The following is a 24,456-nucleotide window of genomic DNA, read 5'->3' on the forward strand; positions in this document are numbered from 1 at the left end:
TTCTCTTTGTGTCCTCCTGTTAAGGTCATAAGATTTTCCAGCACCAGCCATGTTATAGGGCTCAATTTTATCCTCGCCAGGTCATTGTCTTCCTTGAGCTGACCAATCAATGGCTTGAAAGTAGTGGGACTGGATACAGGGTTCTCCAGATATGTAGATTTGTCTTTTTTGAATTATGATACAAAATATGTCTTGCTCACATTAACGTATCTCTTTTTCTTTCAGGAAAATGGACATATGGCGAAAAGCCAACACAAACAGTGAACAGTGAGTCTAAAATTACATTCTTCAGAAATAATGAATGCCACTGAGTCTCACTGATAAAGGTGAACCGGTAGATGTAGTGTACTTGGATTTTCAGAAGGCGTTTGACAAAGTTCCTCATGAGAGGCTTCTAGGAAAAGTAAAAAGTCATGGGATAGGTGCGATGTCCCTTTGTAGATTACAAACTGGCTAAAAGACAGGAAACAGAGAGTAGGATTAAATGGACAATTTTCTCAGTGGAAGGGAGTGGGCAGTGGAGTGCCTCAGGGATCTGTATTGGGACCCTTACTTTTCAATATATTTATAAATGATTGGGAAAGAAATATGACAAGTGAGGTAATCAAATTTGCAGGTGATACAAAATTGTTCAGAGTAATTAAATCACAAGCAGATTGTGATAAATTGCAGGAAGACCTTGTGAGACTGGAAAATTGGGCATCCAAATGGCAGATGAAATTTAATGTGGATAAGTGCAAGATGATGCATATAGGGAAAAATAACCCATGCTATAGTTACAAAATGTTAGGTTCCATATTAGGAGCTACCACCCAAGAAAGAGATCTAGGCGTCATAGTGAATAACACATTGAAATCGTCGGTGCAGTGTGCTGCGGCAGTTAAAAAAGCAAACAGAATGTTGGGAATTATTAGAAAGGGAATGGTGAACAAAGCGGAAAATGTCATAATGCCTCTGTATCACTCCATGGTGAGACCGCACCTTGAATACTGTGTACAATTCTGGTCGCCGCATCTCAAAAAAGATATAATTGCGATGGAGAAGGTACAGAGAAGGGCTACCAAAATGATAAGGGGAATGGAACAACTCCCCTATGAGGAAAGACTAAAGAGGTTAGGACTTTTCAGCTTGGAGAAGAGACGGCTGAGGGGGGATATGATAGAGGTGATTAAAATCATGAGAGGTCTAGAACGGGTAAATGTGAATCGGTTATTTACTCTTTCAGATAATAGAAAGACTAGGGGGCACTCCATGAAGTTAGCATGGGGCACATTTAAAACTAATCGGAGAAAGTTCTTTTTCACTCAACGCACAATTAAACTCTGAAATTTGTTGCCAGAAGATGTGGTTAGTGCAGTTAGTATAGCTGTGTTTAAAAAAGGATTGGATAAGTTCTTGGAGAAGTCCATTACCTGCTATTAATTAAGTTGACCTAAAAAATAGCCATTGCTATTACTAGCAACAGTAGCATAGAATAGACTTCGTTTTTGGGTACATGGCAAGTACTTATGGCCTGGATTAGCCACTGTTGGAAACAGGATGTTGGGCTTGATGGACCCTTGATCTGACCCAGTATAGGCATGTTCTTAGAGTATGAATGCTCTTATAAGGGAGAGGCCCACGCCAAAGCCTTGCCTTCCAAATGAGAAAGAATAAAGGTTAACTTTGTCAGTTCATCCTGGAAGATGGAAGGCTGCAGAGCAAACTGCATATAGCACTGGTTAATAAATCCCCTGCAGAGACGAAGGTCCCCGTTAAAATGGGGTGGAGCGAGTAGGGCCAGCAAAGCCTTGGTGGGAGAGGCTGCAGGTAGTGGGCTGACTATTTATTTATTTAAGGGTTTTTTATATACCGCGGCATGTATGGAAACATCACCTCAGTTTACAATGAACATTAACTTAGCAAAAGCTTTACAATCCAAAACAAATAAATAAGGATACATAGGTCATAAACATTAAAACTATTAAATAAAATAAAATAGGAGAGCATAAAATGAACTTAAAGGGTAAATAGCTGATAGTATTAAACTCGAAAATAAATAATATCAAATAAATTCAAAAGAAGCGCATTTGGCCAGAGGATCAAAATTAAGAGTACAGATAATTACATACTGGGCAATATAAACATGATATGTAGATTATTTATGGTTCAGAAGAAGATTGATAGATCAGTTACAATATTAAGAGAGCTGCATGTACATAGGTCAAAGGGAGTGCTAAGCGTAATTGAAAGTAACTGCATTGCGTGAGTAGAGAAGTGGTATAGTTAGCCAATTAGGTATTATTGTCTGAAGGGAAGTGTTCATAAATTGTTCATAAATTTAGACTAGTGCAGATGTTGGAGCTGCAGCACTTGGGTGAATATCCAGCCAAGCGTGGTGACATTCGACAGAAGAGGCCAATGCCTCTAGGAACCACTGCTTTGTCAGAACTAGTATCTTCAAGGCCAGGCCAGGAATGGCCTGGAGAACGGAAAGCTCCACCGAATCCATGGCCTTGCCAATCTGTTGCGCTGATGGTGGACCCTTGGCCCGAGGTGGGATTGACTCCCACCGTCGGGAGGCAGAGCTAGCCTGCTCTGCCTCCCGACGGTGTGTGGAATACATCTGGACTGTGCTTCTAGGATGCACATTTAACAATGACCATGCCTCTTGCACATTTTTTACCTTTGTAGCTGCTCCTTTCAGTTTTTTTCTAACTATTTTTCTCATTTTATCAAAGTTTCCCTTTTAAACGTTTAGCACGAGAGCCGTGGATTTGCTTACTGTCCCCTTCCAGTCATTAATTCAAATTTGATCATACTATGATCACTATTGCCAAGCGGCCCCACCACCATTACCTCTCTCACCAAATCCTGTGCTCCACTCAGAATTAGATCTAAAATTGCTCCCTCTCTCGTCGGTTCCTGAACCAATTGCTCCATTAAAATGTCATTTATTCCATTCAGGAACTTTATATCTCTAGCATGTACCGATGATACATTTACCCAGTCAATATTGGGGTAATTGAAATCTAAAACACCACAGAGCAAAGAATACTGCACTTCAATAATATCCAGACACCAAAAGTGCAGAAAAGAATTTAGTCCAAACCACGTAGTTCAAAAAGCTCTACAGAGCGTAAACAGTTTTTATTCTTGAACGGCAACTCCACTGATTCACAAAATACCAATTTAGACCGCGTCCCCCGACACGGTCCCGTGTTTCGCCTAGGGCTGCATCGGGGGGGAGCAACAATTTTTACATGGCACTGTAAATAAAGTATATACAGGTTAGGACTTAGAGCTGCAAAATACCGACACATATCTTATTTCACAAATATTTAACATACCTGAATGCACAGCAGTTTCAAAATTGGCAGGGAGCGCGTCCATCTTACGTGCAGACAGGCATTTAAACCTCACGGAGTTGGCGCGAAATCAGGTTGACAGGTCACATGGTCAAGGAGGGGCCAATCACAGCGGCCCCCATTCCTGAGGCGCAACTAGCAGTACGAACAGCAAGCGCTTCTTCTGGTGATCCCACACCGATTTATGTAAATAAATGCCATTCGAGTTCCCGATTCAGCCCACTTGGTGTTACTGTGTTAAGGTAAAAAATCCACCTCTGTTCAACTCGTCCTAACTGTTCACTATAGTTGCCCCCCCGGGGTGAACGGGGGACAACCTCAATAATGCGGAAGATCAAGTCAGCAAGAGTATGTTCCCTTTGAATCCAGTGTAACACAAGTGGTTCATTTTCACGAGAGTGGCGGATGTTAGAACAGTGTTCAATTATGCGTGTTTTAATCATTCTGGAGGTCTTACCCACATAGATCAAGGGGCAGGGACAGGTGATGATATAAATTACTCCTTTAGAGGTACAATTTGAAGGGGCCCTAAGTGGAAAAACTTTACCAGTGATAGGATGTGTAAAGGAGGTGCAGGTTACAGTATACTGACACACTGTACAATGGCCACAAGGTTGATGTATGGCTGGGGTTAAAGGAACCACTGGGTCTGGATTGAGATCAACAACCATTACACGACCCGAAAATACAATGGCATCTTCACGTTATGCCTCTATAGCTTCTTCTTTTTTGGACTCAGGTCAAAAACCGCCGGACTCCGGACAACCACCTCGTCAAGACCGCAATCAACGATCACGACCCCGAGGCAATACTACCCTGACTCAACGTGTGACTCGAGCCACCAGTCAGCAATCGGACCTGTGGCATTAGAGCCACCAGCCATCTTCAATCTGTCATCTCGTCACTTGTCCAAAGATGAAATGGGAGTCTTGGGTAAAGGTCTATCGTTTGTCCCCACAGTCAGCTTTAATTTATTTGATCTCAGAATACATTTGTATCGCTTCTGTAGGGCTCTGAAGTTGAAATTATTTTTTGCTGACACTCCCGCTACACGAGTTGATTCGTTGGTATATCCGAAATCGAGATGGATGCCTCCCGGTACCCCTGATCCGCTTATTGCCGCCTTTGAGACTTTGGTCAATCAAGACATATGTGATTTAGTAGCTAATCGTCATTATACTTGCTTTAACCTTTCTAAATGTGAATATGCGGCTATTAAAGTTTTGGAATGTGATCAGAGTATTATAATTAAGCCCGCAGACAAAGGTGGGGGTTTAGTGGTGCAGGATGTTGAACAGTATGAGGCTGAGATCTATCGTCAGCTACTTGACCAGTCTTTTTATTTCCCATTACCGGGTGATCCCACACCTGATTTGGTACATCAGATTAAGGAAATTGTACAGGATGCAGCAGATGCAAAAATATTGACCTCTAGGGAAGCTAAGTTTTTGGTAATTGACTTTCCGAAAATACCGGTGTTTTATACCTTACCCAAGGTCCATAAAACTTTACATCATCCCCCTGGTCGCCCTATCGTGGCAGGGATTGGGTCTGTTTTGGAGCCTCTGTCACAGTTCGTCGATTTATTTTTAAAACCTTGGGTCCCAAAAATCCATTCCTATATTCGTGACTCTGCTCATTTAATTACCATCTTAGACAATACACCCCTTCCTCCTACCCCCTTCTTTTTTGTCACCCTGGATATAGTCTCTTTATACACCAACATTCCGCAAGTTGAGGCGTTAAAAATCATTGAAGAGACTCTGAATTTACGCCAAGCCCCATATCGGGTCCCCACGTCATTTTTAACCACTCTGGCGAAGTTAGCCTTGACAAAAAATTATTTCCGGTTTAAACAGTCCCTTTTTCAGCAAATAAAGGGCACGGCGATGGGGGCTACTATGGCCCCCAGTCTGGCGTGCCTTTTTGTGGCTCGATTTGAAGAAACCTATGTATATCCGTCTGAAGGTTTTCAATATATTACTCTTTGGCGTCGGTTTATTGACGATATTTTTTTGGTATGGCAAGGCACTGACATCCAGTTTTTTCTTTTTTTAGACTGGTTGAATTCATGTGATCCGAACATTCAGTTTAATTTTGTAATTTTGTAATTAATTCCTGCCAAATTCCATTTTTGGATATTTTAATATCTGTCTCTGAGAATCGTTTTATCACCACTATTTACCGTAAAGAAACTGACAGAAATACTTTATTGTCTTTTCAGAGTTGTCATCCACGAAATTTACGGCGGAACATACCGACTGGGCAATTTCTGCGTTTGCGCAGACTGTGTTCCACTTGGGCTGAATTTGTATCCCAAGCTAAGTTCATGACTGAGAGATTTTTATCAAGGGGGTATCCGCCTCAAGTAATAAAGCAGGCCTTTAAACGGGCACTGTATGTCAACCGGGACTGGTTATTCCTTCCACGTTCTCATTCATCCGAAAATGTTAATAATTGTATTATTCCTTTTTCTACTTTGAGTCGTCAGGTCACCACCATTATTCGCAGACATTGGCAGTCTCTTTCATTGAATCGCCTTTTTCAAGGACCTTTAAGGTTTACTTACCGTCGAGGGCGCAATCTCCGTGATAGACTCATTCATGCAGATCTCAATCCAGACCCAGTGGTTCCTTTAACCCCAGCCATACATCAACCTTGTGGCCATTGTACAGTGTGTCAGTATACTGTAACCTGCACCTCCTTTACACATCCTATCACTGGTAAAGTTTTTCCACTTAGGGCCCCTTCAAATTGTACCTCTAAAGGAGTAATTTATATCATCACCTGTCCCTGCCCCTTGATCTATGTGGGTAAGACCTCCAGAATGATTAAAACACGCATAATTGAACACTGTTCTAACATCCGCCACTCTCGTGAAAATGAACCACTTGTGTTACACTGGATTCAAAGGGAACATACTCTTGCTGACTTGATCTTCCGCATTATTGAGGTTGTCCCCCGTTCACCCCGGGGGGGCAACTATAGTGAACAGTTAGGACGAGTTGAACAGAGGTGGATTTTTTACCTTAACACAGTAACACCAAGTGGGCTGAATCGGGAACTCGAATGGCATTTATTTACATAAATCGGTGTGGGATCACCAGAAGAAGCGCTTGCTGTTCGTACTGCTAGTTGCGCCTCAGGAATGGGGGCCGCTGTGATTGGCCCCTCCTTGACCATGTGACCTGTCAACCTGATTTCGCGCCAACTCCGTGAGGTTTAAATGCCTGTCTGCACGTAAGATGGACGCGCTCCCTGCCAATTTTGAAACTGCTGTGCATTCAGGTATGTTAAATATTTGTGAAATAAGATATGTGTCGGTATTTTGCAGCTCTAAGTCCTAACCTGTATATACTTTATTTACAGTGCCATGTAAAAATTGTTGCTCCCCCCCGATGCAGCCCTAGGCGAAACACGGGACCGTGTCGGGGGACGCGGTCTAAATTGGTATTTTGTGAATCAGTGGAGTTGCCGTTCAAGAATAAAAACTGTTTACGCTCTGTAGAGCTTTTTGAACTACGTGGTTTGGACTAAATTCTTTTCTGCACTTTTGGTGTCTGGTAATTGAAATCTCCCATTATTACCGCACTACCAATTTGGTTAGCTTCCCTAATTTCTCTTAGCATTTCACTGTCCGTCTCACCATCTTGCCCAGGTGGTCGTTAGTATACTCTTATCACTATAGTCTTCCCCAACACACAAGGGATTTCTACCCATAAAGATTCAATTGTGCATATAGTCTCATGCAGAATGTTTATCCTGTTGGACTCTATGCCATCCCAGACATAAAGCACCACACCGCCTCCCTGGTGCTCCTCTCTGTCTTGCGATATAAGTTGTACCCCTGTATAGCACTGTCCCATTGGTTGTCTTCCTTCCACCATGACCATTTTATTTCCTGAATCAGGTATACAGCAGCCTCCTCCTGGAATGGATATGGGTGAGCATTAAATCACATTAATAGACTATATGGACTGCCATTCAGGCAATAGCAAAACAGTATTGTCAAAGAATACTAAATGTGTCCTGTTGCCCTAAATGGTTTGTCAGAATAGAAGGAGGAAGCACCAGCTACCATAAGGGAATCCTGGTTATTCAGGCATGAAATTGCATACAAAATGGCATTCTGTACACAGATTACCCAGATTGCTATGATTAGAGATGCTAATACTTAAATAGTCCAGGCACATTGGAGGGGAAGCATGTTACACACAGGCAAGCAATATCCTCTACTGATGGTATGCAAGTGAGATCAAAGACTTTGTCAGCAATTAGATCTGCAATGAATATGCCCACAAACAGCGGAAGGAAATTATGATGCTGCATAGGGCCTTGGCAGATTGTCAGAAGGGGTTTATTTAACTTTCCTGGTAAAGAGTTCCTGCTGATCACTATTCAGACATCTGGGAAATGCTCCCCGACATGTCTGTGGAATCAAGGGCTGCGAAACGGTTTGCAAGTTCTGCTCAAACAAACTGAATAATTTTGGAAAATTGGCCTCAATTTGCATGCTTGCAATTAAAATGATTTGTTACTAATTAGGAGTCTGAGGATTCACCACAGTACCCACAAGCCAATGGCATAGCTGAATCAGCTGGGACGATCATGAAAAACCTGTGGAAGAAAGCAAAAAGGGATGGCAAAGACCCTTGGAAAGCTGTACTCCACTGGAGAAACACCCGCAGAAGGCATGGAAGGCAGTCCAGTGCAGTGCCTGATGCCAAGAAGACCGAAGGCATGGATACCAGTGTAGCAGAGTGCCTGATGCCAAGAAGACCGAAGGCATGGATACCAGCGTAGCAGAGTGCCTGATGCCAAGAAGACCGAAGGCATGGATACCAGCGTAGCAGAGTGCCTGATGCCAAGAAGACCGAAGGCATGGATACCAGCGTAGCAGAGTGCCTGATGCCAAGAAGACCGAAGGCATGGATACCAGTGTAGCAGAGTGCCTGATGCCAAGAAGACCGAAGGCATGGATACCAGTGTAGCAGAGTGCCTGATGCCAAGAAGACTGAAGACTTTATTGCCAGTAGCTAGCAAACTACTTGATATAAGATGTATCAGAAAGGCTGCAACTAAGAAGCAAGTCTTTCTCAAGCTATGTTCCCTGTATCTACCCGCATCAGTCCAGACAGTGGGTTGAGACTCCTATCCAACAGGTGGAGACAGAGAAAAACTGAAAGGGTATCCTATATCAGGACAGAGCCCCTCCTGTGTCCCTTCTTTATTTCTCTGTCTCCAGCAGATCCACAGTTGAACCTGCAGCTCCCCTTCTTTAGCTATTTCTTCTTTCTGTGGGGTTTTTTCTTCCTCACTGTTACTTCAGGATCAAGCAAGTACTGCCTACCTAATTCTTATATTAAAAAAAAAAAATGTAGAAATTTCTCAAAATTCAAAACCCATGTTTCCAAGGGAGACAGCTCTGTCCCCTGGCTCTCATAGGGTCCTAGGGGGGCTTGCCCCTTGTATATCCAGCCTAGGATTCCTTACCCAGTGATCCTTGACTGGCTTGGGGGCGATACTGGTGGTCCAGTCACTCCCCCTCTTGACTTCTCTCACCCAGGAGTCTTTATTGCCTCGGGTACTGCTGCATTGACATTTTTAAGCTGCTGCCAATATTAAAAAAAAAAAAAAAATGTCAAGGAAGCCAGAAGGAGCACTTTCGCCTCACCCGTGTTCAGTTGCTCTGGGGCCAAACGGAACGAGCAGCTCAGGGTTCACTCTCCTGCTCGCAATTGCAGCCCGGCTCAGCTGTTTTTCATTAGCGGCAGCTTTCCCCTGCTCATGCCGAGATCAGTAACCTGCCTAGTCGGCGGGGAGCCTGCTCCGTGGCTCTCCCGCGCTGGCCTCTGCTCGTATTTTTTTACCTGGGGGTTAGGGACCCTCCGGGGCACCAGCAAAATCAGCGGTCTGGGATCGGGATCCCAGACGCGTTTTGAAGCCAGCTCCCCCGAGAAAAAACATAGGAAAGGTGGCCATTTTGTGCACAGGAATCGCAACGGATTCTGTGCCTCAAAGGGGAGGGGAGCTGGACTTTGCGATTTTGCTGCCAGATTTGAGTCCCATGCACCCTCCAGAAGGGGTGCCTGACCTCTCTGACCTAGCCCCTCCCCCCAATACATGGGATGGCTCAGCGTTGTTTTGCTCCAGATTTTGTGCTTTTGTTGCAAAATCTCATTTAGCCAGGCTTCAGGAACAGGAGGAACCCCTCCCTGGACACCCCCCCCCCCCCCCCCAGCAAAGATCCCTCAGGGGTCTGTTGCACAGCCTCCTCGGGTCCCAGAATCCTGTCAGAGTCAGGATCGTTCAGGGCGTACCAACCACCCCAGACCCTCCCAAGCCCTCTCCTCCAGATCCTGATCTGGATATGGATCTGCTCCCAAATCCTCCAATAGAGGGTGACGACCCGCGGGTTTTATGATTATTACAGGGGGAAGAGTGCAGGGGCAGATTGGCCTATTGGGGGATCGGGCATCCCCGGTGGGCCGGTTGCGCTAGTCACATGGTCTGTCGAGCGCGGCCGTGACAGAACCGCACTCGGCAGACCACGTGGTATCTTCTGGGCCGGCCTGGACAGTGAATCCCTGGGCCGGTCTTCATCAGGAATCCGCCGCTGGAAGAGTGAGATCCGCTCTTTTCGTTTGTACTGAATGAGCTGGGGATCAAATTCCCACCTGAGGAATCCGCCAGTGCCTCTGCCCCAGGGAACGTGGCAGGACTCAAGGCTCCTCCATGTACTTCCCTTCCACCCTATACTCATGCTGCTCCTCCTCCAGGAATGGGAGTCTCCCGAATTGGGTCTCTGCGTGGGTAGGGCAATGGACAAGCTCTATCCCCTACCTGACCAATGCCTAGAGATGCTTAAGGTGCCTAAGGTGGACGCTTCGGTCTCCGCAGTTATCAAATGGTTGGAGCCACGGCACTGAAGAATGTTCAGGATCACAAACTGGAACTGCATCTCAAGCGGATCTTTGAAGTCCTAGCTTTAGGAGTTCGGGCGATAATCTGTAGCAGCCTCATGCAGTGAGCAAGCCTCAGGTGGGGTCCATAATTACTCAGCAGCCAGGTCCTCCCATCTGCAGAGGCAGAACAGGCAGATCGGCTGGAAGCTGCGGTGGCGAATGGGGCTGACGCCCTCTTTGACTTGCTCCAGGTGCAGGCCAGGGCCATGGTGTCCGCAGTATCGGCCAAACAGCTTCTTTGGCTACTAAATTGGGCTGCAGATCCCTCCTCCAAGATGCAGCTGGGCATGCTTCATTTCACAGGTAAGTTGCCTTCTGGTGAGGACCTTGAACAGGTTATTAAATCTTTGGGAAGCAACAAGTTTCATAAGCTGCCTGAGGACCACCCTAAACAGGCTAAGTCCTTCTTTCCTTTGCGCTCTTGCCTCCGAGGCCACCACAGGTACAATAATGAAGTGTGGGCATCCTTCCAAAGAGGAGCTTCCACTAGGTCCCAGCCATGGTCTCATTCCTTTTGTGGCTGACATCCCTTCCGGGATGGTAACTTGCAAGGCCCCTCTGCGTAGTCCTCACAATGAGATACGACTGGCCCATTCCTCCGTTCATCACTTAGGTGGTCGTCTGTCTCTGTTCCTCGAGGAATGGGTCAAGATTACAATGGATCAATGGGTCCTCGAGGTGATCGAAAAAGGCTACGCATTAGAATTTGCTCAGGACCTCCCGGACCGCTACCTTGTTTCTCCCTGCGGCAGCCAGAAGCATCCAGCACTGTGTCAGACTCTACTCAGGCTGCAAGAGCTAGGAGGAGTGCCTGTGAAGGAACAGGGATCCGGCCCGTGCTCCTTCTACATCGTCATTCCCAAAAAGGATGGCTCCTTCAGACCAAGCCTGGACCTGAAGAGAGTCAACCGGGCCCTCAAGGTTCCCCATTTTCGGATGGAGTCCCTGAGGGCGGTCATCGCGGCGGTTCGCTCAGGCGAATTTCTCGTGTCTCTCGACCTCATGGAGGCCTACTTGCACATCCCAATCCGCCATGACCATCAGCAGTTTCTCCGCTTTGACATCTTGGGTCAACACTTCCAGTTTTGAGCGCTTCCATTCGGTTTGGCCTCCGCGCCATGCACTTTTACCAAAGTCATGGTGGTGGTGGCGGCCGCCCTATGCCGCGATGGAGTCCTAGTCCATCCTTACCTGGATGACTGGCTCATTCGCGCCAAATCAGAGGACCTCTGCATGATAACAGTCAACAGAGTCTTGACATCTCAACTCCCTGGGGTGGATAGTCAACTTCTCCAAAACTGACCTCCAGCCCTCTCAGGTCCTGGAATTCCTGGGAGTGTGCTTCAATACCCGCTTGGACAAGGTGTTCTTACTAGAGGCCCAGGCGTTCAAGCTCATGGATCAAGTACAGCATCTCTTAGCCCTCTCTGTTCCCACAGCCTGGGACTACCTTTAGGTCCTGAGCTCCATGGCCTCAACTATCAATTTGATTCCTTGGATTTTTTGTGCATATGTGTCCATTACAGAAAGCTTTGCTGTCCCGCTGGAAGCCAGTCTGGGAGGAGTTTCAGACTTCGCTACTGCTCCCCGACTCTACCGTAGCCAGCATGCAGTGATGGCTATCGCTTGCCCACCTTCTGAAGGGGGTGCCTCTGATGACTCCCCAGTGAATCATCGTTATGGCAGATGTCAGTCTCTCCGGCGGGGACCATAGTCCCTGAGTCTACTCAGGGACTATGGTCCCCTGTGCAATCCCAGTGGCACATCAACCGCCTGGAAACCCAAGTGGTTCATCTGACACTCAAGTCCTTCCTTCCTTTGATCCATCGCAAAGCGGTATGAGTCCTATCTGACAATGCCACCACAGTCGCTTACATCAATCGCCAGGGGGGCACCAGGAATCGTCTGGTGGCATTGGAAGCCAGCAAGCTCCTCACATGGGCGGAGCACCTCCTGGATTGGCTGACGGTCTCCCACATTGCGGGGACGGAGAATGTTCAAGCCGACTTCCTCAGTCATCAACATCTAGAACCCGGAGAATGGGAGTTGTCCGAAGAGGTGATGGATCTTGTTGTGTGCGGGTCGGGTGCTCCCCACTTGGACCTAAGGGCCACCTTCAGGAATGCGCAGGCTCCCAGATTCTTCAGTCATAGAACAGAGTGATGCTCAGAAGGCGTAGATGCCCTGGTCCTGCCCTGGCCTCATGACGTCCTCCTATAAATCTTCCCACCTTGGCCTCTGGTGGGAAAAGTGCTCAGGAGGATAGAACTTCACATGGGTCCAGTCATTCTTGTGGCACCAGAGTGGCCTCGACGACCATGGTTCGCAGATCTGGGGAACCTCGCAAAGGAGGATCCCCTCTGCCTCGGTCATCTACCAAACCTGCTGCGCCAAGGTCCCTTATTTTTCGATCAGGCAAATTGCTTTTGTCTAGTGGTCTGGCTTTTGAGCGGCGTCGCCTGAGAAAGAAGGGTTATATGGAAGAAGTTATTTCCACACTTTTGCAGGCACATAAAATGTCCACCTCTCTCACTTATCCGAACTTGGACAGTGTTTGAGAATATGTGTTCCGTTTCCGGTATCCCGGCACGCAAGGCTCCGGTATTCCCGGTTCTCTCCTTCCTTCAGATGGGTCTCTCCAAAGGTTTGTCCTTCAATTCCTTGCAGGTGCAGGTCTCAGCTCCCAGTTCCCTCCTGGGCCAGTCGATGGCTGTGCGCTGGTGGCCCATCCAGATGTCATACATTTTCTTAATTTGGTGCTGCGCATTCTCTGCGATTCCCCCTTCGAGCCTCTTTGCCGGGCCACTCTTAAGGACCTAACCCTCAAGACTGTTTTCCTTGTCTCTATTTGCTCGGCCAGGAGAGTGTCCGTGCTTCAAACGTTGTGGCCGTTTTTCTGATTTGGGGTTTTCCCTCAAAACAGTCCCGTCCTTCTTACCTAAGGTGGTGTCCTCTTTTCACAACAATCAGTCCATGGAGCTTCCGGCTTTTTCTTCAGAGGACATTTCCATCACTCCGGGCAGCGACCTACAGTGACTGGCTGTCAAGAGAGTTCTCCTACTATTCTTACAAGTCAAGTCACCAACGAGTTCCGTGTCTCTGATCATATCTTTGTCTTATAGATTAGTCCCAATAATGGGAACAAGGTTTCTAATGCTGCTATTGCCAGGTGGCTACAGGAAGCGGTCGCATCGGCATATATCTGTCGTGGCAGGCCAGTACCAGAGGGCTTAAAGGCCCATTCTTTGCATTCACAGGCTACATTTTGAGCGGAGAAACAGTTGGAGACTTTGGCTCCATTGGCAGACAGGTGCTTCGAGTGGGTCTATCTCGGTCTCACCCTACTTAGGGAAGCTTTGGTACATCCCACTGTCTGAACTGATCAGAGTGTTGCAACCGATGCTGCCCGACGGCTTCACTCTGCCTACCTTTCCTTTTCTGTGACTCCTCCTGCTCTTGATGGACACCTGGCTACCACGGAGTCTGCCTGCCATCCTCTCTGGCGTCCCCAGACCGGCTTGGGCGCTGCTTCCTGCCATGCTCCTCAAGTACCTTAGGGCGCGCGTGCCGCACGGCCTTCATTCTTATTTCTTCTGTGGCGCGAACCTCAGGAGTGTCCCCCTGTGATGAAGTCACGCGGCCTGGATATTTAAGCTGACACTTTATTGCTAGCCATTGAGTTAGCAAGGGATTTCCTACGGATGGGATTTGCTCTCCGTACCCAGCTACTCTGCCTCCAACTTCTATTGGACTCTTATCTGCTAATGGGGTACCCGCTCCTCGGGGGCCTCTTTGTTTCTTTCAGGTCGCTATCCTCGAGGGCCCATGTTCCCTGACTCGCTGCCTACATCCATCTCCTCTTCTACTTGGAAGAATTTGCTACAGACACCATCTGTGAGTACTACTACCATCTACTCCTCAGAGCTGTTTCCCTGGAACCAGGTACTCGCTCCTCAAGGGCCTACCTCCGTTCCAGCACCAGTGCCATGTCCTACGTGGAACCGCTGCATGAGTACTTGCCAATGAGTCTCTGCTCGCAGGGATCTGATACTCGCTCTTCGAGGGCCAGCTCTCCCTATCTCGGGGCTTCTCCATACTTGGGACTCTGTGAATGTTCAATTGTACTCATTTTCTCAGTTCTCTCCACTAGAGCACTGCTACCAGAGGAACCGCTGTTCCAGCACCCTGAGGAATACTAGCCCAGCCAGGCTCTGTCTTCTACTCACTACCGCCACCTCTGGTGGCTTCACAAACTGTCTAAATAAAGATATAATCTGTGTTGCGTGTCCTGAGCTAAGCCTGACCTGTGGCCCTTCACGGGACTTCCCCCTTTGGGCATGATCAGCTGCCACAGTGTCCAAAGGTCCACCCAAACCTCACAAATTATAACACCGGGTACGTACAGGGAAAGGAAAATTGGTTCTTACCTGCTTATTTTCGTTCCTGTAGTTCCACGGATCAGTCCAGACTCCTGCCCTGCTGCATTAGTATGTCCGCTCGAAATTTTCTTATTGTTCTACATAGCACTTCTGAACGAGGGGTTTCTTCTATCGGTTTTTGCTTCCTATCAGATTTTCAGGCACCGGAAGTATCTACCTGATAGATATTTATATAAGAGCAGTTTTTTCTTACAGGGTTTTTGAATTCCGAATTACCAGTTAATGTTTAAAGGTTTCTTGCTTGATCCTTTCAAAGTTAATGTTCTCTTTCTCTACTTTGATATCCTTAATACGGAAGGGATGCAGGAGGGGCTATGTCCTTTCAGTTTTTCTCTGTCTCCATCTGCTGGACAGGAGGCTCAACCCACTGTCTGGACTGATCCGTAGTACTGCAGGAACAAAAATTAGCAGGTAAGAACCAATTTTCCTATGTATCTGCTAGAGATTTTCCTAAGTTCTCTTGTAATCCACCATGAACAACTGTTGTAATGTGCAGAATATAAATTTGAAATAACTGAAATGAAATGAGTTGTGCAATGGTGAACCATTCCACATGAAACCCTTACTGGGAGATTGCACGCTTCATCAGAAGCAGGGAACCTGCATGCAAAATATTCCACCTCACTCATATCTGGTGATAACGAGTTCCTTCACCTTAATCCTGTGGATCTGCGAGTGGCTGAACAGGTAAGTTCCCAAGGCTGCTCTGCACAAATCACCCTTGGCTCAACTGAAGAATCAAGCAATCCCTCCTGTTCAAGTACATACACAAGAATGCAGAGTAGGAGATCTGTAGGGGACAGTATTGACAGACGACTTGAACAAGCAAGCATGCCTGTTACAACTCTGAGGCCAAGCGTGATGGTCAGGAGAGATAACAGCCCACTGATTCCAGACAGAGGTCAGCAGTTGCATGCACAGAAAAGCTCCGTCTATACTCGCAGTAGTCAACACTCAAATCCTTTTAAAAGACTTTATCTGTAGGGCATTAGACAATTGAAAGTTGTACCTATACTGAACAAAGAAAAGAGGGATGTTACTGATGTTACTTATAGATTGATGCCACCATGTGTCTGATTGTTACATTTCACTATTTTCTACTCTTGTCTCTGTTGTGTGTTGCTTGCTGGCCAATAGTTTACTACACGGCCCTCTTTCACTAGCAGCATTCAATTGTCTTTATTTTTACATATGAAACAGTGTGCATAGTTTTACCCAAAGTAAGGTGAGGGGAGGGGGGCAATAATAAAGCCATGTCTTAAAGCAGGTAAACCTGTATTTATCCATGTAAAAACTTTTGAATATTGTCACCAAGAATCTTGCTGAAGTTCACACAGTGATTTCTTCCCTTTATGTCCTGAAATCAGTCAGATGATTCTCCAGCATCACTCGCATGGGGAGGACAATATTCAACTGGAGCTAGGTGCCTAATCATGGAGTTAGGATCTAAGATCCCTTGTTTGAAATTTATACTGGATATGCAAATTTGCCGCTATGTGGTTATTGAAATTTATCCTGAAAGTGGCTCAGTCTCTATCCCCAGTGGGGTTTCCCATGATGTGCTCTTCCTCCAGGAGCCATCACACTAACATGGTGGTGGCAGTAAGACTGCAAACAGGGGTCTCCAGATTTACAGATATGGGCCCCAACCCCTTTTTTTACATTGAAGTAAGATGCAGAATATGTCTTCATCATGGCAACCTATCTGTTTTTCTTTCAGAAACATATTTCTGCAAAACATCAGAAACTGCACATGTTTCAGGTTAGTATTAAAAATAAGTAATGAAACAAATGGACACCAAAGATTACTGTGAAAATCAGTGCTTATTAAATTAATTGACCCAACTGCCACTACGTCAGGTCACTATTATCTTCTGCGGGAAGTGGAATGATCTGTGCTGTGTACTATGATTGTCTTTTATGTCATCTTCGCCATCATCATGAATGTTTATTTGTGAGATGTTTCTCCAGCTGGGGAGTTTAAAGCAAGTTTCTGATATAGTTGCTCTCTATGGTGCAACATAGCAGATTACACATTTAGGGGTAGATTTTAAGAGATATGCGCGCGCATCCATGTGCCCGTGCTACCCAGCGTGCACACATGGACATGTGATTTTATAACTTACGAGATTCCAGTACAGAGCAATTTGCAGTAGTCTAAGCAGGAGATTACAATGGTTCAAACAGCAGTTACAAGGGCAGTGTCATCCAGAAGGGGGCAGAGATGGCAGAGCTGTTGGAGATGCTAAGGTATGGTGTTTGAGGGTGAGTATGGAATCCAAGATGAAGTGCAGGCTCTGGGCTTCAGAGTTTAGGGTTAGTGTTGTTCCATCAAGGGTCACTTTCCTGCTGGAGTAGATTTGTGTATCTTGATCCAGAGCATTTCTGGTTTTTTTGGGTTTAGACTTAGCTTGTTTTGACTTAGCATGCTACTTCTTCCAGAGTTGTTGAGGCTGCTGTTGGCAGAGTCTTGCTGTTTCCTCTGGCTATGCTGATGTCCGCCTTAAAACTTCCTAATTAGAATCTAATGTTCTTTAGAGGGCAACTTTCAAAGGCATTTACCATAAATGCACTATGGAGCTGCTGCTGTTGCTTGTGCTCGCGAGTAGGGGCGGCCACTGCAGTGGATCCAGTATTAGAAACTTTACTACACCTTTGACCAGGAGTAAAGTTTCTAGTATTAAGAAAATGTGGGCTCAGCCAACGCACCTGTCTGTATTGGAAAGGAATGCTTAATGCTCTCATTTACATGGAATTTCCATGCGCTGAGCTGAGCACACATTTTTTGAAGGCATTACTCCTTCCTGCATTGGGAGTAATGCTTACCTGCACAAAATGTTCATTTAAGTGTGGGTAAAACTGCATTCAGCCAATCGCACTTTGTTGCATCAGCCTATCAATCGCACTTTACTGCCTTGTAACTGCTGTTTGAACCATTGTAATCTCCTGCTGAGCCTGCACTTCATCTTAGATTCCAAAACGCAGGTGACCAGAACAGACCAATTTAGCAAATCTGGTTACAATTAGATATTTTATTTTTGTCAAATAGTGAAACATTTTGCTAGAGAAGTTCTGTGGCTGATTCTCTACTGGCAAATAAAAACCTGAACAAGCTTGGAAACTTTTTCTGGTTTCATTGTTAGAAGATTTTGCATTAAAAACAGTAACCTGAGCACTGGAAAAATATCTTGCTTATACAAGAACCCCTGCGTTTGAATTTTGGACTAAAAAATGGCATTACAATTGGAAATCTATTGTAATAGCAAGTGACATCACAATATTAAAAGATAGGAAAATTATTCACTATTTAAATTTGTAATAACCACTTTGATTAATCATTAATTTCTATGGGTCCAATATTCAAAACTATACATTTAGTTAAGTTAGCCATATAAGACTTTTCCAGCTAACTTAAATGGAATATTCAGCATCAGGCTATGCTGCTGACTATCCCTGTAGAAATCACTTGCTGTATGGCAGGTCTAACTTATCCAATGTACATAACTGGATAAATCCGAATATCAGCATCTATCCAGTTAAATTAGCTGGATAAATAGCTCCATCCCAATCCACCCACTGTCCACCCACAAGTTATCTGGCTATCTACTTTGCCGAATAAGTACTTATCCAGCTAAGTGGCAACCGCTGAAAATAGCCGGATATTCAGTGGCCACCATTTAGCCAGATAAATCATTACTCATCCAGCTAAATAGTGCTGGATATTGGCCTCCCTGCGCATTGCTCCAATAAATAGTAAGCCAAGAAACTTAAAGTCTTCAGAAAAGTAAAACACTCGATACTTGTAAGATTACTTATTTTGTGCCACTTCTTGTGGCACTTCCAAATTGTAATCCACTTTGAACCATACGTGGGAAGGTGTGGAATATTCATAGGTACAAACAAATGTAACTGACCTGCGCGCGCACATTTACGTCTGCTTTCAGCAGGCGTAAATCTGCCAACAAAAGGTAGGGGGGGTGGGTGGGTAAGGGAGGGGAAGGGGGTGGGTAAGGGAGGGGAAGGTGCGGGGGGGGGGGGGGGTGGAAAGAAAGTTCCCTCCGAGGCCGCTCCGATTTCGGAGTGGCCTTGGAGGGAACAGGCAGCGTGCGCCGGGCTTGGCGCGCGCAGGTTGCACAAATGTGCACCCCCTTGCGTGCGCTGACCCCGGATTTTATAAGATAAGCGCGGCTACGCGCGTATCTTATAAAATCCAGCGTACTTTTGTTCTCGCAAGTACTCGCTCGCGCAAATTTATAAAATCTGCCTCAAAGTGTCTATGCATTTGTAATGAATGAGCGGGGCAGCGTTGTGTGGCCCTGTCAATTCTGTATTGTTCAGTTTGATACAATAAAATTTCTAACTGAAAAAAAAAATAAAATCCCTTTCTTTGAACTAAGAAATCCTTTCATGTGGATTTGTAATTCCACCCAAGCCAATTTCTTGTTTGTATTACAACAATGTATTGTCAGTTGAGTCTCCCTCACCCCATTTCCTGTGTTTCTTGTACAGACCCTTATGAAGTGCAGAGAAACCTCCTAAGAATTCTCAATTAAATTAAGTGACCCCCAAAGAAGAATGAAAAGATAGAGTGGATCAATTTTTAATTGCAGGGCTGTGGTTTACAACACATATTCCCATCTCTGTTGAGTACAACCCATCAAAAGCTTTATTTTCTAGAAATTAAAATGTCAGATATGTTTAAATAAAACTAAATTGTCCATTTTATTTTCTGAATCAGGTTTAAGAGCCATACTATGGCAGAAGCCACTACCCGAAGCATTATGGGTGAGCATTAAATTACATTTTTAGAATATATGGACTGCCATCCAGATGATAGCAAAGGCAATACTGATGGAAGAATGCTAAGGGCTCAAAGATATCTGGCTAAGTGAGTTAGGTGGATAAGACTTTTCTGGCTTACTCGCACAGGATATTCATCAGCATGGCTATGCTGCCAAATATCCCTGAATAAATTGCTAGTTAGCCGGATAAGTCTTATCTAGCTAACTCTAGATCTGGTATTGAGCAGGTTATCTTAATCTATCAATTTTTTGATTGGGAGACCAGAGAGTTGAATCAAGGCCGAGCTCTAGATATAGGGGCAGATTTTTAAAGGAGAGCACGCGGGGTACTTTTGTGCGTGCTACCTGGCGCGCACAAAAGTACACCCAATTTTATCTGCTGCACGCATATTATAAAATTCGGGGTCGACGGGCAAGGGGGTGCACACTTGTGCACCTTGCGCGCACCGAGCCTAGGGGAGGCCCGATAGCTTTCCCCGATCCCTCCGAGGCCGCTCCAAAATCGGAGCGGCCTCAGAGGGAACTTTCCTTTCACTCCCCCACCCCCCAGCCCTACCAAAATGATAAAGGGGGTGGAACTACTCCCCTGTGAGGAAAGACTAAAGAGGTTAGGGCTGTTCAGCTTGGAGAAGAGACGGCTGAGGAGGGATATGATAGAGGTGTTTAAAATCATGAGAGGTCTAGAACAGGTAAATGTGAATCGGTTATTTACTCTTTTAAATAATAGAAGGACCTGGGGGCACTCCATGAAGTTAGCATGTGGCACATTTAAAACTAATCAGAGAAAATTATTTTTCACTCAATGCACAATTAAACTCTGGAAGTATAAGCTGCAGCGGACTCAAACTCCAGCATTCTTGTGGAATGGGCAGAATTAAGGGGACAATGATATGTAAAGTGTTTTAGAAAACAGCTTAAAGCTTTATATATTAAGGAAGCTTTTAATTCATGTTTTTATTGTTGTTCATTTGAAATGTTGGTTTTAGATGTTGATTACTTCGTCATGTATGCAGTTTTAGGAGTAGCCCATAATGCCAAACTGTATTGGAAGTTTGGAGCTCAATAGCATCTGTACCAAAATTCAGCAACCATTTTTTCACTTGTTGCATTAGTCAGGAACTTTGCACTCTAAAGATGACCAAAATGATAGCTCAGAAGCCCCATCCCTTAAGCCCTTCCCCTTGTACTCACAAAGAGTAAAAGTTCAAATTGAGGGGCCCTCTCGCATTCCCCCATCCTTCCGTGTACCCAAAGCCTACTCTATCAAAAGGGTCATCTGCCAGGGGCAGGGGTATTCCCCACTCACTCATTCCCTCCCTGCACCATTTGTCTTTAAGTCAGGGCTTCCCAGTGTGAACCCATTTTAGCACTTGAAATGTCACATGACAAGCAAAAGAAATTAGCAGAGGTGCGGTCTCCTTCCATCAATCACTCCTTACCTTCTCCATACTCTACCTGATCCATCTCAACCTCACCCCCTCCACAGGACTGTCTCTCGATCTCCTCCCCTCCAGTGTACTCAGTCTCTCAACCTCTGCTCCTCTCACCTCCCTTTCCCCCTCTCATCCCACAGCTGATTTATTTATTTATTTTACAGATTTTTATATACCGGGGCACGTAGGTAACAATACCTCGGTTTACATTCAAACATTAATTCAGCGTAGCGCTTTACAATATAACATAATAATCCCCCTCTCATCCCACAGCTGATCCTCTCTCACCCCCATACCCTTCTTATAACCCCAACTGATGCTCTGTCATCCTATACCTTTCACCCCATCCTCTCTCTCAACTCCCAGCCTCCCTTCCTCCTCCTCTCCAACCCTCTCTCGCAATGCCTCAGCTATTCACCTTTCACAACCCAACTCCTCTTAAATCCCTCACATTCCCCGTCTCTCACCCTCCACAGCCAATTCCTCTCCGCCTTATCCATCCCTCAAGCCCTTCTGCCATCACCCCTCTCGTCAAATAATCCCTCCTCCCAACAACCTTTTCCTGTGAGCCCTGGGCCAAAGGTGGATAACATCTGGTGGGAAGAGGGCAAGCTGATATCAGGGGCAAATTTATTCTCTTGAGTAGGTTCATTGGTGGGGAGGAGAAAGGTACGGTGGCAATCTCCAGTGGCCCATGCACATTCATTCTTCCCTTCCCTTCATGGCTGGTCCCAAGCCCAACGGTGATTTGCAGGGGGCAGCAGCATTACCATTGAAGGTCAGCTTGGGACCTGTGAGATAGTGCAAACTTGCAGGCCCTGCAGAGACTTTGATCCCTCCTCAGGCAGGGCTTCCTTTTATCAGAGAAATTCCTGCAAGGGAAGTGCCCTGTGAATGCGTGCTGACTCACAGGGCCCATGCTCCCTTTTACTACTAATGCTACTGCTGCTGGTGCCTGAAGAGGGCTGCCAATTGAGGCAACTGTGATCTCCATCTGAAGGTTTTCTAACTCCATTTAGGGTCTGGACCCACAGTTTGGGAAGCCGAGGTCTAAGTTTCAGCCAAGGGTAAAGGAGCATCTGGGATCAGCTGGAGCCTTTTTGGAAAGTTTCACCGGTGGGATAGCAGCAAATGGGGATTGATCCTGCACCTGGATGATGACTCATCTAACAGGGTTAGCATTGGGTGTACGGTGGATGCCTCAGATTTGAGCTTTTATTCTTTTTGTGGGATGAGAGATGGGGCTTACGACATTTGGTACATTTACAGCCATGAGAAGCGTGAGAGTCGGGGTTGAGAGTGGGGCCATTGGAATAATCAGGGAATTTTGCAAGTATATTTTGGGGTAGGGTGGAGGCCAACTTCCCCCTTTAAGCAGAGGAGCTACAAACTTAGATTATAAGCCCTTTGAGGACAGTGAAATACCTAGAGTACTTGAATTAATGTGCTTTGAAAAGTTAAAAAACGGAATATATAATATATATATATATAATAAATAAATGTATAAATATAAGCTGCTGCACACAAAGCACTGCAGTAGCAAATATAACTACATCTGTTCAAGTGCATTTGTTCTTTTTGTAGAAACGATACCAGAGACAACGTGGTTAACAGAAGAACCAGATTCATCTGAGAAGGGGGGGGGGAGTAGTCTATGGGTACACAATCAATCAAACTGATTGACAGGCAGATAAGGATGACAGCAGCCAATCAGCGTTCACTTCCGGTCTAAGACCCGCCCGCGCCCCTCCCCATCTCCATAGAAGTGAATGGGGTATAGCCATGCCCCTCCCACCTCCTCCTAACCTCAACCTCGCCCCAACCCTCTGACCCCCACCCCTAACTCTGCCCCATGCCCCGCCCATGCCCCTCCCCCAATAGAAGTGAATGGAGAGGCCCCTCCCACAACCCTCCCACACCCCACCCCCAAACCATCCCCCTATGATGTCACTGGTGTCCCCGCCAACACAGCCCACCCCAAGCCACACCCCCATGACATCATGGGTATCACATCCCCAGAAGTCCACACCCTCACTGCTCCCCAAAAACACACCCCCAAAACGTCATCAGAAACGGTCCTGTCGCTTTTTTAATGATAATTATATACAGAGGGAAATACTTTTTTTAGCTAAAATCTCTGATATCACATAACCATATCACATCACAGAGAGACAAATACAGAGGAATATGGGAATAAAAATAATATGAATAACTTCAATGCAGTAATAGCTTTACACACCTGACAGTGCTATATTAATGTAAAATGTATGTAGGTAATTGATTGTAATTTTGGATCATTGAATATTATTTGTGCAATACAGATGTTTTTATATGGTTGGTGGTGATTGATGGATGAATGTGTGAGTTTAGATTTTAAATGTCTAGATAGGTAAACACCTTGTGATTTCTAATAAATGATTAATTATAATTTATATGTATGTGGTCTCTCTGTGATGTGATATGGCTTTTTTAATGATGACAGAATTAATGGACTGGCTGTTTTTGATGATCTCACCGGACGTACAATCCAAAATCCCCCAAAAATGCAACCCTAGAACATCAGAAATGTTCCTGACGCTTTTTAATGATGACAGAGCCAGAAGCATTCTTGGCAGGAAAACTGTGGCTCATTCTGTACACAAGGATTTGTTTTTAAACAAGGGATTGCTTGGAAGGTGGTGAATGCATGAACTGCATGCAATGTATTTTACACAGGCACGATCAAACTTGCAAGACCGGTCTTGCAAGCCCGGAGTAGTGTATGGGTACACTGTCACTCAAACCCCCAAGCCAAACCCCCTTGTCTTTCAGACGAGATTCTAAGCAGCCAACCTACAAGTCAAGGAAATTTTATCCTCCGGCTTCTTAGGATGCCCTTCCAGACCTTACCAAAATGGTCAATCCAGGCAAACTTGGTCTCAAAAGTCTCAGCCAGCTTCTCAGCCTGGACCAGCATCAGAGTTTTGACTCCTTCCTAGAGAGTGTAGCCAACCTCCTCTTCCATCCATACCAGTCGTAGGTCGACTATGCCACTTCAACAGCGCTTGGCACACAGTCACCACAGACCAGTGGGTACTTGCAGAGTTAACCCAAGGTTACCACCTAAATTTCGTGACTGTTCCAGCAGACTCTCTACCTCGGTCGATGTGGGGAAAGTCCGATCACTCTCTCTTGCTAGAACAGGAGGTCTCATCCCTCCTCCTATTCCGAGCAATAGAACCGGTACCCCTCTCCCAGCAGGGGCAGGGATTTTATTCCCAGAATTTTCTAATACCAAAAATGTCAGGTGGCGTACACCCGATACTGGACCTCCATGCACTAAACAAATTTCTGCACAGAGAAAAATTCAAGATGGTAACCTTGGGCTCTCTACTTCCTCTTCTGCAAAGAGGAGATTGGCTATGCTCTCTAGATCTTCAGGACGCATACTCACACATCTCAATTACACCATCTCATCGCAAATTCCTGCA

The 24,456-nt window shown here is 45.7% G+C and overlaps 1 long non-coding RNA gene across 1 annotated transcript; it reads left to right on the forward strand.

The window, feature by feature from the left end:
* The first annotated feature begins 220 nt into the window (after positions 1–220).
* Positions 221–22,677, forward strand: LOC115075609. Its single transcript, XR_003852567.1, has 4 exons — positions 221–267; positions 16,472–16,513; positions 19,490–19,536; positions 22,571–22,677. It is a non-coding gene; the product is annotated as an uncharacterized LOC115075609 (long non-coding RNA).
* Positions 22,678–24,456: the final 1,779 nt, after the last annotated feature.

The sequence above is a fragment of the Rhinatrema bivittatum genome, chromosome 14, assembly GCF_901001135.1.
Source record: "Rhinatrema bivittatum chromosome 14, aRhiBiv1.1, whole genome shotgun sequence".
Lineage (NCBI taxonomy): Eukaryota > Metazoa > Chordata > Amphibia > Gymnophiona > Rhinatrematidae > Rhinatrema > Rhinatrema bivittatum.